Genomic DNA, 13,321 nt, shown 5'->3' with positions numbered 1-13,321 from the left:
GGTACTACCACGTGGCAGTGCCATGTGGTAGTACGGACTAATAAAATTATGACATCTGGCATTACTGTTATTAGAGAGAGAGAGAGAGGAGTTTCATTAGAACGACTGTTAACGCCGTTTACTCTCTTCCTCTTTTTTTAATTTTTTTTTTCTGTTTCTTTCAAAGCAAAGTAACCCTAACACGTGAATTGTCATTGGAGTCTGCACCAACATTCATAAAATACTTCTGAGAAAAAGAATCCCTTTTTCAGCCAGAAAACTATGGATCTCTTTTTCTTAGGATCTCTGCTGATTTTGTTTCCCCATTTTTGCAGATCTTTTCTTCTTTTTTTCCAATTTTTTGCACTCTGTTTCCTTTTTTTTTTTCGTCGTTAGTTCCTCGATTTTGTTTTGGACGAAGAATTATGCGAGATCTCATCCCAGGCTCCAACTCCTCTTCTCCAAGTTTGAAAGTAAGGCTACCTTCCATTTCATAAGATTTTCTCACCAGATTTCCAACTAGACTCTCTGTATTCATTTATTTCTTGTAGTCTTTTGGTTTAAGTTTCTTCAAATTTTTTTCGAATTAGAATCTTACTGCAATTTTTTGTTTTATATGTTTGGCATGGTTTGCTTCACTTTTGGGGTTTTGGTTTTGTTTCAATTTTTATTTGGAATGTCTTGATTTGTGAGATGGAAGGAGTTTAATTTAGATTTGTTTTTCATAGCATAACCTGCAGATTGAAAAATGATCTGGCACTATTGGGGTTTTATTTTTCTTGCATTTCCTTATTGCAACTGATACATGATTTTATTTCTCAGTTTCCAAGGTGATGAGTGAGTTAATTTGGTTTGGGTATGTTGTTAATGGAACGATTTGGTTAATTCTATATGTCCTAACAGATTTTTTTTTTTCTTTCATATGATTTGAGTAATTGCTCTGTTTATTCAAACACAAACAATTTGGGTAGCAAGAGCAACCCTTTCTCTGTTCTGTTGCTATTTTGTTGTACCTTACAAACAATTCGAGCATATTACTGCTTAATTGAGCTTGTTTCTCTAATGTTTTTAGGGTGCAAACTGTTGGATATCCCTCGTTAGTGGAGTGAAAAGGTGTAGCCGGTGTTGATTGGTAGCAATAATTCTTCTCTAGTTGCTGTTGTGATTGACAATATCAATTAGCTTTATGGATGGCTTGTGCTTTTAGCTGCCTTGTGTTTTCGATGTGCACTGTGTGCATGTTGTGTGCTTGTGTCGCACCAAAGAGAGAGAGAGAGAGCACGGCAGAGAGAAGAGAAATGTGAGGGAGTGGACTGCTTGTGAGACGCAAGCAAGCAGTCCCACGAACTTGAGGAGGATGTTTCAGCTGGAAGTTAGCTGGGTTCATCAAAGGTTCAAGGGAGGGTATATCTCTTGGGTGAGAGTGTTTTTCACGTGTATGAGATTAGAAGACGAACTTAATTGGGACTTCTTGTCATCTGTTTGTACCTTGTACTGACGAAAATTATGTTACTGAAAATTATGTAAACACTTCACTAAATTTGTAATTGATTGCCCATCTATTTTCTTTTTTCAGTGTTATACCATTTCATCTCATTGGTGAAAGTGGCCCAACATATCATTACCACATTCTTTTGGCATACCAAAGCTTGATGGGTATTTTTTTGGGTACGCTTTTCAATTTATATGGTTTAGACCCATACTCTACTAAAATCTAAATGAGAAATTTTGTAAAGACTAGTAAAAATAAGAAAAAAAAAATTCTGCTTCCAGTGATTGTAGAACAAAAATATGATCATAATAGTTCATTGCAAGTTGTACAATAGAAAAAACACCAATAGAGTATATTCGAGTTTAAATCAAAATGAGTCTAGATTTCCAAGCATAAACAGCTCTTGCACCTGCACCCAAAATTATACACAAAGTTGAGTCAACGAATTAGATAACTTAAAATATAAGGAGGCATTACTTATATTGAGTAAATAATAATTATAACTATTTGTTCTTACGCAATACCTTATAAAATATGAGGAGGCATTACTTATGTAGATTATGTTGCTGCTCATAACCATAAGAATGTGAATCCTGCATTACAGATAGCTTCATCAACCAAATACTCCTAAGTAGGCATAAGGCATAAGCTATAGATGTATAATCACGATTGAATCATTACCTTATTCAGCTGTGTCATCAAATCACTACTTTGTAGCATACTTGTGAAAGAAAAATTGGATGGATATAATGTCCCTGTAGAATTGTAATCCTAAAAGAAAAAATATATATATTTCACCATTAAATTTTCTAGGTTCATAAATGAAAACACAAAACTTGATGTTTAAACTAACAAATTGGATTACTTGGTTAGATGGAGGCAAATATGCATGACCGTTGGTAGTTAACAAGCTTATAGCTGGATAGACCTATATAACAGTGGTAACATAACATATATATGATTAGTCGAATTTACTGTAAATAATAAGATAATTTCAAGAATCTTAAAACATACATGATTGTTAATATTTGTACTCATGGGTACACCATCTGGATGAAGAAAATTTGAACTGAGTGGTGCATGGGATGAATTTTGCCAATAAGTCATCCCAAGTAGACTGAAATTCCAATTCTGTCTCACAATATCCTTGAAGACACTTGTTGAACATATGGTTAAACTCAGGATTCCCATAATAACTTCCCAAATTTCTTGCAGCATTTTGAGATATATGCCACGAGCATAAACGATGACATACCCAGGAAAAACTTTTTCAATGCCATTTGCCATTGCCTGACATTGATCAGTAAAAATAGTCTTCGGTTTTCGACCTCCCATTGATTCTAAAAATGTCTCAAATAACCAAATAAATGAATCAGTTTTCTCATCCAATAAAAAAGCACAACCGAATAGTACGTTTTTCCAATGGTGGTTGACGCCAACAAAAGGAGCGCATATCATGTTATACCTATTAGTTCGATATGTAGTATCAAATACTACCACATCCCCAAAACAATCATAGTCAATTCGTGACCTTCCATCTCTCCAAAAGAAGTTTGTCATTCGGTTTTCTTGATCCACTTGCACTGTGTAAAAGAACATAGGATCTTCAGCTTGTTTGCGCTTGAAAAGGTTTATCAAGCTTTGAGCATCACCTGCTTCAATCATGACCATTTTCTCCTTATTGACAACATTGTAGCAATCTCTTTTTGTAAAACCAACATTTTGAGACCCACCAACTTCTTCTGATAAATAAGAGTATGTATTTGTGGTCCTTATTCCTGCATCCATCATGGTTTTAATCACACCCAAATGCGCTTATGACACTTTTCTATTTGATCTCAAAAATTGCCTCTCTTCTGGCATAGCAAGTTCATGGTTATGTTCATAAACAAAATGAGAAACTTTCCACATACCATTGTCATTCTGGAAGGCAAATCGAATTCTAGCTTCGCAACCTGTTCTCGTCTCTAATTTGTTTGCCATGCTCACTTCTGAAGGGTCACTATCTAGTCGAAAACCTTCTTTTGAACAAAAATAACTAAATTGCCTCAAAACTTTTTTTGTATTATATCTCTTTTGTCCCCTTCGAACACTAAATCCAGTTCTCGTAGCATAACTGTTGTAGAGATTATAAGCTTCCTCTTCAGTGGACACAACTTTTCCAAGCAAATCTTCTTCAAAATTTTCCGTACGATTGACAATCATTGGATTTTCTTCTTCACTTTCAATATCAATAACTGCTTGCACACGCCACAACATCATTTTAAAAACAAAACAAACAAAAATTAAGAGTATAATTGTTGATAAAATACTTATTAACAAGTACATCTCCGTGCTACTTTTTTTGTTAAAAAAAAAAATCATGCAAACAGCCAAGTTAACGAAATAGCTATGCAAAAAGTAATTAAACTATATATGTGCAACTAACTATGTGTGAATCTAGTTTCACTTTATCGGAATACTAAAAAGAACAATCTACATATATAAATCGAGAAAAAAAATTATAGCCTGCAATCGGAAACAACATGCAGAAATAAGGGGGAAAAAAAAAGCTGTATAAAGTAAAGGATTGTTTGATTGATTTACCATTATCCATTTTGGCAGAGGCTAGTCCTTTATTTTTTTGGGGCGGCTGCTTTTCTTGGCTGCAGAAGTATTTTATGAATGTTGGTGCAGACTCCAATGACAATTCACGTGTTAGGGTTATTTGCTTTGAAAGAAACAGAAAAAATAAAATAAAAAAGAGAGGAAGAGAGTAAACGGCGTTAACAGTCGTTCTAATGAAACTCCTCTCTTTCTCTCTAATAACAGTAATGCCAGATGTCATAATTTTATTAGTCCGTACTACCACATGGCACTGCCACGTGGTAGTACCGTATCACAGTATAATTTCTCCACACTGTGAGGCTTTGCCCCTTTAACCTCATTTTTATTCTTCTTCCATCATGGGTCAGCATCTCTTTTAAGACCCATCCTTACAAGTTACAAAGGCCTCATCAACTTCTCTGTGGTGGGTCTGATACGCAGAGGCAAGAATAGTGTCAAACGGGCTATTAAAAACTGGCTCAATGGATATCTCATTTGTGAGACCCATATTCTCCTCGTTCTGCCTTCTCTCTAAAGGTCCAGTTGTGGTCCAATTACTGACATAATGCTTTCCAAAGGCAATATGAGTCTTGGCCCATTTTAGGTGTTCCTCAAAAGAAATAGGTCCCATCCTCCCCGTGGGCCATAGCCAATCGCTTAGGCAGTTCTCCTCCAATAAAATAACCCGATCATGTCCTGCCCTTACCTCTGTCCTGACACCCTCTGAGTTCCAATTGAAAATTTTGCAATTCAGTATTTCAATTTGAGGAATAAGCAGCTTCTTTACCTTTTGCTTCTGACATACGTCTTCTGTGACTTGAGTTGGCTATGGAAGGATCCGTTGTGTCAGCAGTATGGCAAGGATGCAGCTCCTCCTGTTGCGTCAGCTCATTTTCCAAGCTTCTTGATTTGTACTGGTTGGTAGTTGTGTGACATGGGGCATACCACTGCTTCCATCTCCGGATTGGTGTACACGCGCCACCAGAACCCCAGGGTTAACCCCTCCTATTTGTCCTGCTCTCCTCCGAACTCCTCTCAGAGCTTGTGTGTTGATTAGAGCTCTACTATCACAAATTGCTCTGGTTTTCATCCATTCACAATAGGCTGTAGGTTCAGAGTTGTCCGATTGGCTATTACTGGAGCTGCAATTCCTCTGAAGATGACCAAGCTTACCACAGTTGAAACAGAAATCTGATAGTCGCTCAAATTTGAATTCCACCCATGTACCATGTTATTAAGCACGAGGCAGCCGAATATTTGAGGGAGGGGATTGTTGGAATCAATCATAACTCTCATGAGCAAGAAGCTTCTTGAACCTTTCTCCCAAGGGTCTTAAACTTCTTTTACCTCTCCCAGCTTTCACCAATCTCTAGAGCGTTCCCTGCAGTGAGTAAATTCAAAGGGATCCCATGGGCTTGGATCCAGTAAGCCACCTTGTGGAGTGGCAGTTCCTCTATGGCCATGTTGCTTGGCCAGCGTTGAACATTGAAACAGAAACCCGTTACAGACCAGGGACCTTCGTTTATAATCTGATCAGCCATATCTTCATCTTGAACCACCACAGTGAAAACATTATCCTTAATATAAGAAATTTTTGCTTCTCCGAAGAGAGCCCACGCATTCTGAAGGATTGTTTTTATTGCTCATCTGTTTGGGATTTTCCCTGTTATGAATGAATGCTCCTGCCAGTTTTGGCCCACTCTCTAAATTTGATATGTCCAGCGATTCCTCCAACCTTATTACCAGATCTTCCGTACGAACTTATCTTGTACCACCAGCCTTCAACGCATAAAACAGAGGATAGGGATTTCTTTTGTGGTGTTTGTTTGTGGGCTGATAGATTTTTGTTTCTAGGAAGGCAAAAATCTAAAAATAGCTTGGTTTGTGAGGGGCTCCAGGGACAAAGAAAGTGTTTGTTGTCTTGATGGGAGAAATGGCCCGAGCGATGATAATAGATGACTAGAAAAACTCCCCATATAGTCAACTTTAGAGAGCCAAGCCTCCCCATTACTCCTCTTGAAACCATTGGTTGGACTGAATTTACTCCTCCCACCGACTCTTCCACCCCAGATCTACAAATGTCAGAGATCTGCCTTCCAAGTTTGGATTTCTTCCTATACAAGTTGATCTCCTTTATAACTCTAGCCTTTTTATTTTTTGACAATCTTGCTCGGATTCCCCAAACTAGATTTTGATTAAAAGTTGTTAGTGTTTTCTAAGATTTGGAGAAGGCAGAGTGATGAAGAAGAAAAGAAGAATTTAGAGCAAAGATATCTGTGCTATACGTGCAGCAGCAGAATGTTCTATTCCATTCAGTCACTCTCTTTTCCTTACAACCTCACGCACATAATGTGAGGGAATATATGACCGTTAGGCTTAATAGCTGGATCCTTTGCACATCAAAGAGATCTTAGCCATTCCTTTAGTCATCCAATAGAAAGCTTACATTTGGCTTACAAAACAGAGTTAAAACGAAAATTGTAGTGTATCTTTGATGAAATGGTACCTTCTATCAATATGCTTTGTCTTTTGATGAAATACATGATTCTTAATAATGGCAATTGCAGATGTATTGTCACACTGCAATGGAGTTGCTTATGTATGAAGTTCTCCAAAATCTTTCAGCACAAATCTGAGCCAAATAGCCTGTGCAGTAGGCTCAGATGCACTTATATATTCTACTTTTGCTGTGGACAACGCCACACAATTCTGTTTGACTGAAGCCCAAGAGAAAACACCACTGTCGAAGGAGAATGCATATCCAGAAGTGCTTTTGCTATCATCACACTACAAGAAAAAAGTCATTTAACAACGCACAATGTGCGTTGTGTTGACAACACACGGTGCACATTGTTGAAGCCGATGTCGTTAAAAGCTCCATGACTTTCAATGACACGCGTAAACACCAGTAATGGCAACGTGCGCATGTTGTGAAAGTATAGAACAACAATATGTTCTGCGTGTTGTTGTATGTCTGATTGACAACGTTCATGCGCGTGTTGTTGTTTTACATTTCAACAACACTCTTTGCATGTTGTGATATTAAATATTATTACTTTTAATATTATTTTTAGAATTACTTTAATACAATACAATCTATCCACGTATAACTATTTTCTTTCTTTTCAACCATAAGATAGCCCGGAATAGAGAGTTTTCATTAAGAAAAAAAAAAAATAGCTCCATAGATCAACAAATCCATTGTCAAGTTACATTTGTCCAAATGGAAATTGTACTACCAGAGTAATTAAACTTCAACAATTTGTTAAGCATGGTCTAGCAAACTGATTAGTTACATTTCAAAGTCTTGAAGCACCTGAAGAGATCAAAGAACCGAGCATCCAAGCAAGAATGGTGCACCTATGGAAACTCACTTGATTGTGATTTTACTCCCGTGTCATTATTTGGTAAAAAATTCCAGAAGGCTATGAGCAAATAAAAAAAATAGACATAACCAAAATAATAAAATAAATAATAACAAATTATTCCAATTGCTAAGAAGTCTATTGTCAAAAGAAATACTTGCATAACCTATAATGTATCTCCATGAAAAGCTATGAATATATATATATATATATATATAATTCTTTTTGGAGATTTTATTGCACATAACTATTCTAGTACAAACTAGCTATTAGCATGCAACTATTGGCAACATTTTGCCAAGTCAAGGTGAGATTATGCCAAAAATTGTAAGACATTCACTATACCACAAAGGAACACTATATACAAATACCGCACCATGCATCATATTAAAGATCTTGTCATCCACTGCCTATAAGATGCCTCACCTGATAAACAGACCAACCCCCATTACACTACCATAATTCTTCTTCACAATCTAATTTCAAAATACATCTTTCCCACTACCTATTATCACCTCCATTTCCCCATATACTGCAAGATTCAGCAACATTTAAAACAAATTGTAACCCAACCAACCAAGTGGTATCCACAATCGCCTTGACCATTCCATTCAAAGAAATGGTGGATTTTGTAAAACAGTTTTTAAGCTACAAGTGAAGGGCCAGTAAATGAAGACATTAATAGAACATTTTAACATACAAATTTCAGGACATTGTAATAGACAGATGTAATCAGGGTAAGTAGGCAACTAAATCTCAGAGAGTGACTCAACAAACAGATCATATATAACAACCTCAATAGAAGTGCAAGGAATCCAACAATGATAATGAAAAAATTAATCACACCAAAATGCACAGCATGCTCATCTGCTTCAGTCACTAAATTCAAATTTCCTCAAGATTTTCCCCACAATAAATGGATGAACAGAAACATTAAGGAATGAACATTGCACCAGAGTTAGCAGCTGCAAACATAAACTATAATCCAGAGTGCTTAAGCAGAAAAATCACAGACTGAATTGATTGAAAGTCTTGTGTTTACAATATTGTTGACCTTATTCTTGTGGAGGGCTTTGATGGGTCTACATAGAGCTGAATAGCAGACAAATAAGGAACATAGTACATAACAGAGTCACTCCCATTTTGTGACCCATGCACCGTACGCACTCCAGTCCTTGAAAGACTCCCATAAATCTCCATGTACAAAGTAGGTATGTAACTCTGGCTCATGAGTCCTCCATCTCCTCACGCTTGTCTATCCATCACCAAAATGGGACCTCATGAGAAAAGCATGTATAATTACAGTAACAATATACCAGGTAGAAAACTTGAAAACCCAATACGTATAATTCTTCAAGTAGAAAAGTTTAACTAAAGTTAGACAGACAAGTTGTATTGAGCTCAGTTTGGAGTGTTTAGAAGTGATAAAGATAACCCAATACTCATAGTACTTTCTCATCTTCCTCTGATTCTAAAAATAAATAGTATACATGTACACATACATGTCTCTTCTTCAGTTAGACTATCATAGTACTTTATAAATCTCTCATCTAAAGGTGAAATAACACACAAGGTTCAACAAAATGGCAAGACAAAAAAAAAACATAGAAAATACAAAGAACAGAAAATAAATAAATAAATAAACCCAGGAGATTTGTACCATTCCAAAACCCTTTATCTATTAATGCCTCTGTAAAAATTTACAATTTACGTTATACACAAGAATTCATATAAAGCTGTTTGGGCCTAATTTGGCACACCTAGCCCAAAAGCCCAAAAACAACAAAGGCAAACCACAGGGCCCAAGCAGTCTGGACTCTACAAATAAACTTGGGCCTCCAAAAAGAAAAAAAAAAAGCAAGCAGCCCATGGCTCCAGAAAAATCAAAAGGGCTTGAGCATGATTAAAAGAGAAGGAGCCCAAAAGAAAACAGACCCACGTGAATCTTTTTCTCTGATTTAGGAAAGTCAACAATTTCAACTGGGTTCATAAAGAGTTGACAGAGGCAGGCAAAAGAAGGGACGTCTCTAAAATCTCTGCCCCAGAAGATCAAAATCCTTTTATATATTTAGAGATATTGTTTATACTCCAAAGAAAGCACCATCTTTCAAGGGATACGCAGGCTAAGTTCTCAAAAAGAGATGAGCAGGAAAACAGGGAGTTGTTCAAACTGGAAAAGCAAATTGAACATCACGGTTTGAGCTCTCACAAAGGGGCAGTTGGAATTAAAGAGGGGTTAGGTTCTCTTCCAAAAAAACAGAGAAGTGATTGGTCTTAAAAGAACTGACTATTGAGAGCCTATCTGCCAGAATTGATAAAATCCCATTCTTCTTTGTATTTAAAAATGAAACATCTTTTGAGAATTTTGTCGCCCATTATTAAAAGAAAGAAGCCCTACTCCAAAATATTTCTTATAAATATAAAGAGAAGGTGAACAGAGCAAAGGACACAAAAAAATTAAACAATCAATCAAACAATCAAACAATCAACCAAAGGCAAAAAACTCAAAATGATCACTTGATCACTGAGAACCTTCAAACAAACTGGAACAACCAAAAGTTCATTTGAGCTACAAAAGAAGCCAGCTATAGATCAGAACTTCCAAAGTTTAGACTTAGAGAAATAAGTCATTCAAAGCGAGACTTCTCTCGTTACAAATTTGGTTCAGCAAAAGCCAAGACAAGCAGAGTTTGAGTTTTCACAAATATGAAAACCTCAACAAATTTTACAGTGCCATTCCAGCTTATTAAGTCCTCAAGTCTAGCCACTTCTGCCCCTTCAGACTGAAGAAGCCACAGTTCTACCAGCTCAAAAGCCTCCCAAGGTTTGAAGTAGATTAAAGCTCTGCCAAAATTGAACTTTGGTATCGATTTACAGCTGAAGCTAAGCAGTTGAAGTTGTTAACAGCTCAGTCCAGCACAGGCATACTCAGTCCAACCCGGATCAGAAGTTTCTACCCAGACAGAAATGGGATTCCAGCCATCTTTTTGTCTTTCTAGAGTTGATTTCTCCATTTTTAATTTTGTAAAAGGGTGTTTTACCTAAAACAAGCCACTTTATTATCATCTATTCTGGCCAGAACTACCAATTCTATACTGTGATAAATTATGAAGTCTCACCAGTCTGAGGCAGGAAAAGAACTTACTTGGGAGATATTCCTCACCCAAATTCACAATCGCTTGTTTAGAAATCAGTAACTTGGGGCACAAGTTATATGTTTCAAAGAAGTCTGTTAGGATTTTTTTATTGCTAGCACGAACACCAAAGAAAGTTGGCTTCTTGACCAATCAATAGTTTTCAAGGCAATGGGGAGTTTTGCCCTTCCATCACAGGAGTAAAAAATAAAACAGGTGAACAAAAGCAAATCGAAGATATAAATAAGCTACAAATCAAACATAACCCAAATGAAAATTAATCCCTAATCTTCAGTAACAAGGACAAAAAGGAAACTCAATTACCCGATTGCAGATATCAAAGATGAGCAACTCCAAATCAGAGTGAGACATGGTCTGCGTCTATGCAGTGGAGTGTGACATCGAGTAGGCGGCGAGGGCGGTCCTCAGATGCCCAGCCCTAAAAGTTACTGATGTAAGAGAGAGAGAGAGAGAGCCCGATTGCAGATATCAAAGATGAGCAACTCCAAATCAGAGTGAGACATGGTCTGTGTCTATGCAGTGGCGTGTGACATCGAGTAGGCGGCGAGGGCGGTCCTCAGATGCCCAGCCCTAAAAGTTACTGATGTGTGTGTGTGTGTGTGTGAGAGAGAGAGAGAGAGAGAGAGAGAGAGAGAGAGAGAGAGAGAGAGAGAGCTTCAAGCTTCTGCCATGGAGGCTTGAGGGATGGTTAGAGTTTAGATTTCGTGGGTCTTTGATGGAATTTTGGGTTGTGACGATGGAGAGAGTTTTTAGAAGATGTAGAGAGCTTGTCAAAATATTTAGAACATTTCGGATTTTGAGAGAGAGGGAGTTTCTTTTTTTTGGTCTAATGAGAGGGAGTTTTTCTCGCAAAAAATTTGGATTTTTTGCCCTTTTTTTTTAATATTTATTATAGGAAAGTGATATAGTTTTGACAACATGCGAAGCGTGTTATTGAACTAAATATACAACAACACGCCAAGGTGCGTTGTTAAAAATATCTCTAAATTTCGTTTCAACAACGTGCCATAAATTCACGTGGTTAAACTCAATGTACTACAACACACTATTGCAGCACGTTGTGAAAGCCCACCCTCCACAACGCACAACCTATGCACGTTGCTAATAACATGTTATTGTAGAACATTTTTCTTGTAGTGTCAACTGATCCACCCCAGTCACTATCATAGAAGCCAATCAACATTGAATTCTTGCCTTTTACATACTCTAGACCATAATCTAGAGTCTCCATAATATACCTTAGCACTCGTTTGGTAGTTCCATAGTGCTTACTTGTAGGGCAGTGCATGAATCTAGCAAGCAGACTAGAAGCATACATAATATCAGGTCTAGTAACAGTTAGGTACAAGAGACTACCTACAATACTTCTATATTGTTCTTCACTTGCTGCTCCACTTCTATCATCCTTAACCAGCTTTTCAATTGCTACAAGTGGTGTAGTTACAATCTTGCACTCATTGAGACCAAATTTATTCAATAGAGAACCTACATACTTCTTTTGGTGAATGAATATGCTTGAGTTTGTTTGAACCACTCCCATGCCAAGAAAATGATGTAGAAGGCCAAATTAGTCATTTTATATTTCATCATCATCTCTTCCTTGAATTCATCCAACAATTCCTTGTAGCTCTTTGTATACACAATGTCATCAGCATAAATAGAGACAATTAGTATATCTCTATCTCCCCTTGTCTTGGTATACAAGGTAGCTTCACTTAGGCTTTTCTCAAAACCACATTGCATGAAATATGTGCCTATCTCTCCATACCAAGCTCTAGGTGCCTGTTTTAAACCATAGAGAGCTTTGTGCAGCCTATACACTTTGTCTTCCTTGCCTTTGATCACATAACCCTTTGGTTGGTCTATATAGACCTCTTCTTGCAATACACCATTTAGGAAGGCTGATTTTACGTCAAGCTGATACAGCTTCCATTCTTTCTAAGCAGCTAGGGCTATGAGAGTTCTAATGGTGTCCAATCTAGCCACAGGGGCATAGGTGTCATTGTAGTCCAATCCAGATTTCTGAACATACCCTTTGGCGACTAACCTTGCTTTATTCTTTTGAACTGAACCATTTAAGTTCAGCTTGGTTTTGTAAACCCACTTGACTCCAATAACTGGTTTCTCAGTTGGTCTGTCCACTGGTTCCCATGTACTATTTTTCTCAATCATTTGTAGTTCGTCTTCCATAGCTTTTAGCCATGATTTGTCTTGAGCTGCTTCTGCATATTTCTCTGGTTCAATGATGCACAGATTGCACTGTGCAAGCACATCATCTAGTCTTCTCCATTTCAATGGTGAGTGATCATAAGCTTGAGTATTCCTCTCTTCACTGCTTATGTCACTTGACCTGTTCTGAGAATAAATTTGAGATAACATTGGACTCCTTTCTTGTTGATTTTGAGTATGAGGAGACAGAGTAGCATTTTCACCTTCATCTTCCACATCACAACTAGGCTCATTTTGAATTCCATTTATAAATGATGCCACTGCTTTATTTGAGTGCTCGGACCAGTTCCAGGATTTCTCTTCATCAAAGATAATATCCCTTGATAGAGTAAGCTTCTTGGAGATTGGATCATAGATCCTATAGCCTTTCTCACAAGTTGCATATCCTACAAACATCCTTTCACACTCTTAGGCTTGAGTTTATGCCTTAGTTCATTAGGCACATGAACATAACATAAGGAGCCAAAGACTTTTAGATGAGCAATGCTAGGCTTTCTTCCACTATAGGCCTCAAA

General features: G+C 37.2%; 1 long non-coding RNA gene across 1 annotated transcript; it reads right to left on the bottom strand.

The window, feature by feature from the left end:
* Positions 1-8,340: 8,340 nt before the first annotated feature.
* LOC117615838 lies at positions 8,341-8,967 on the bottom strand. The gene is made up of 2 exons (XR_004584068.1): positions 8,925-8,967; positions 8,341-8,677 (listed from the first exon to the last, which is right to left on the bottom strand). It is a non-coding gene; the product is annotated as an uncharacterized LOC117615838 (long non-coding RNA).
* Between the last annotated feature and the right edge of the window lie 4,354 nt (positions 8,968-13,321).

This window comes from Prunus dulcis, chromosome 1, assembly GCF_902201215.1.
Source record: "Prunus dulcis chromosome 1, ALMONDv2, whole genome shotgun sequence".
Lineage (NCBI taxonomy): Eukaryota > Viridiplantae > Streptophyta > Magnoliopsida > Rosales > Rosaceae > Prunus > Prunus dulcis.
This window is presented reverse-complemented; position numbering and strand designations above follow the sequence as displayed.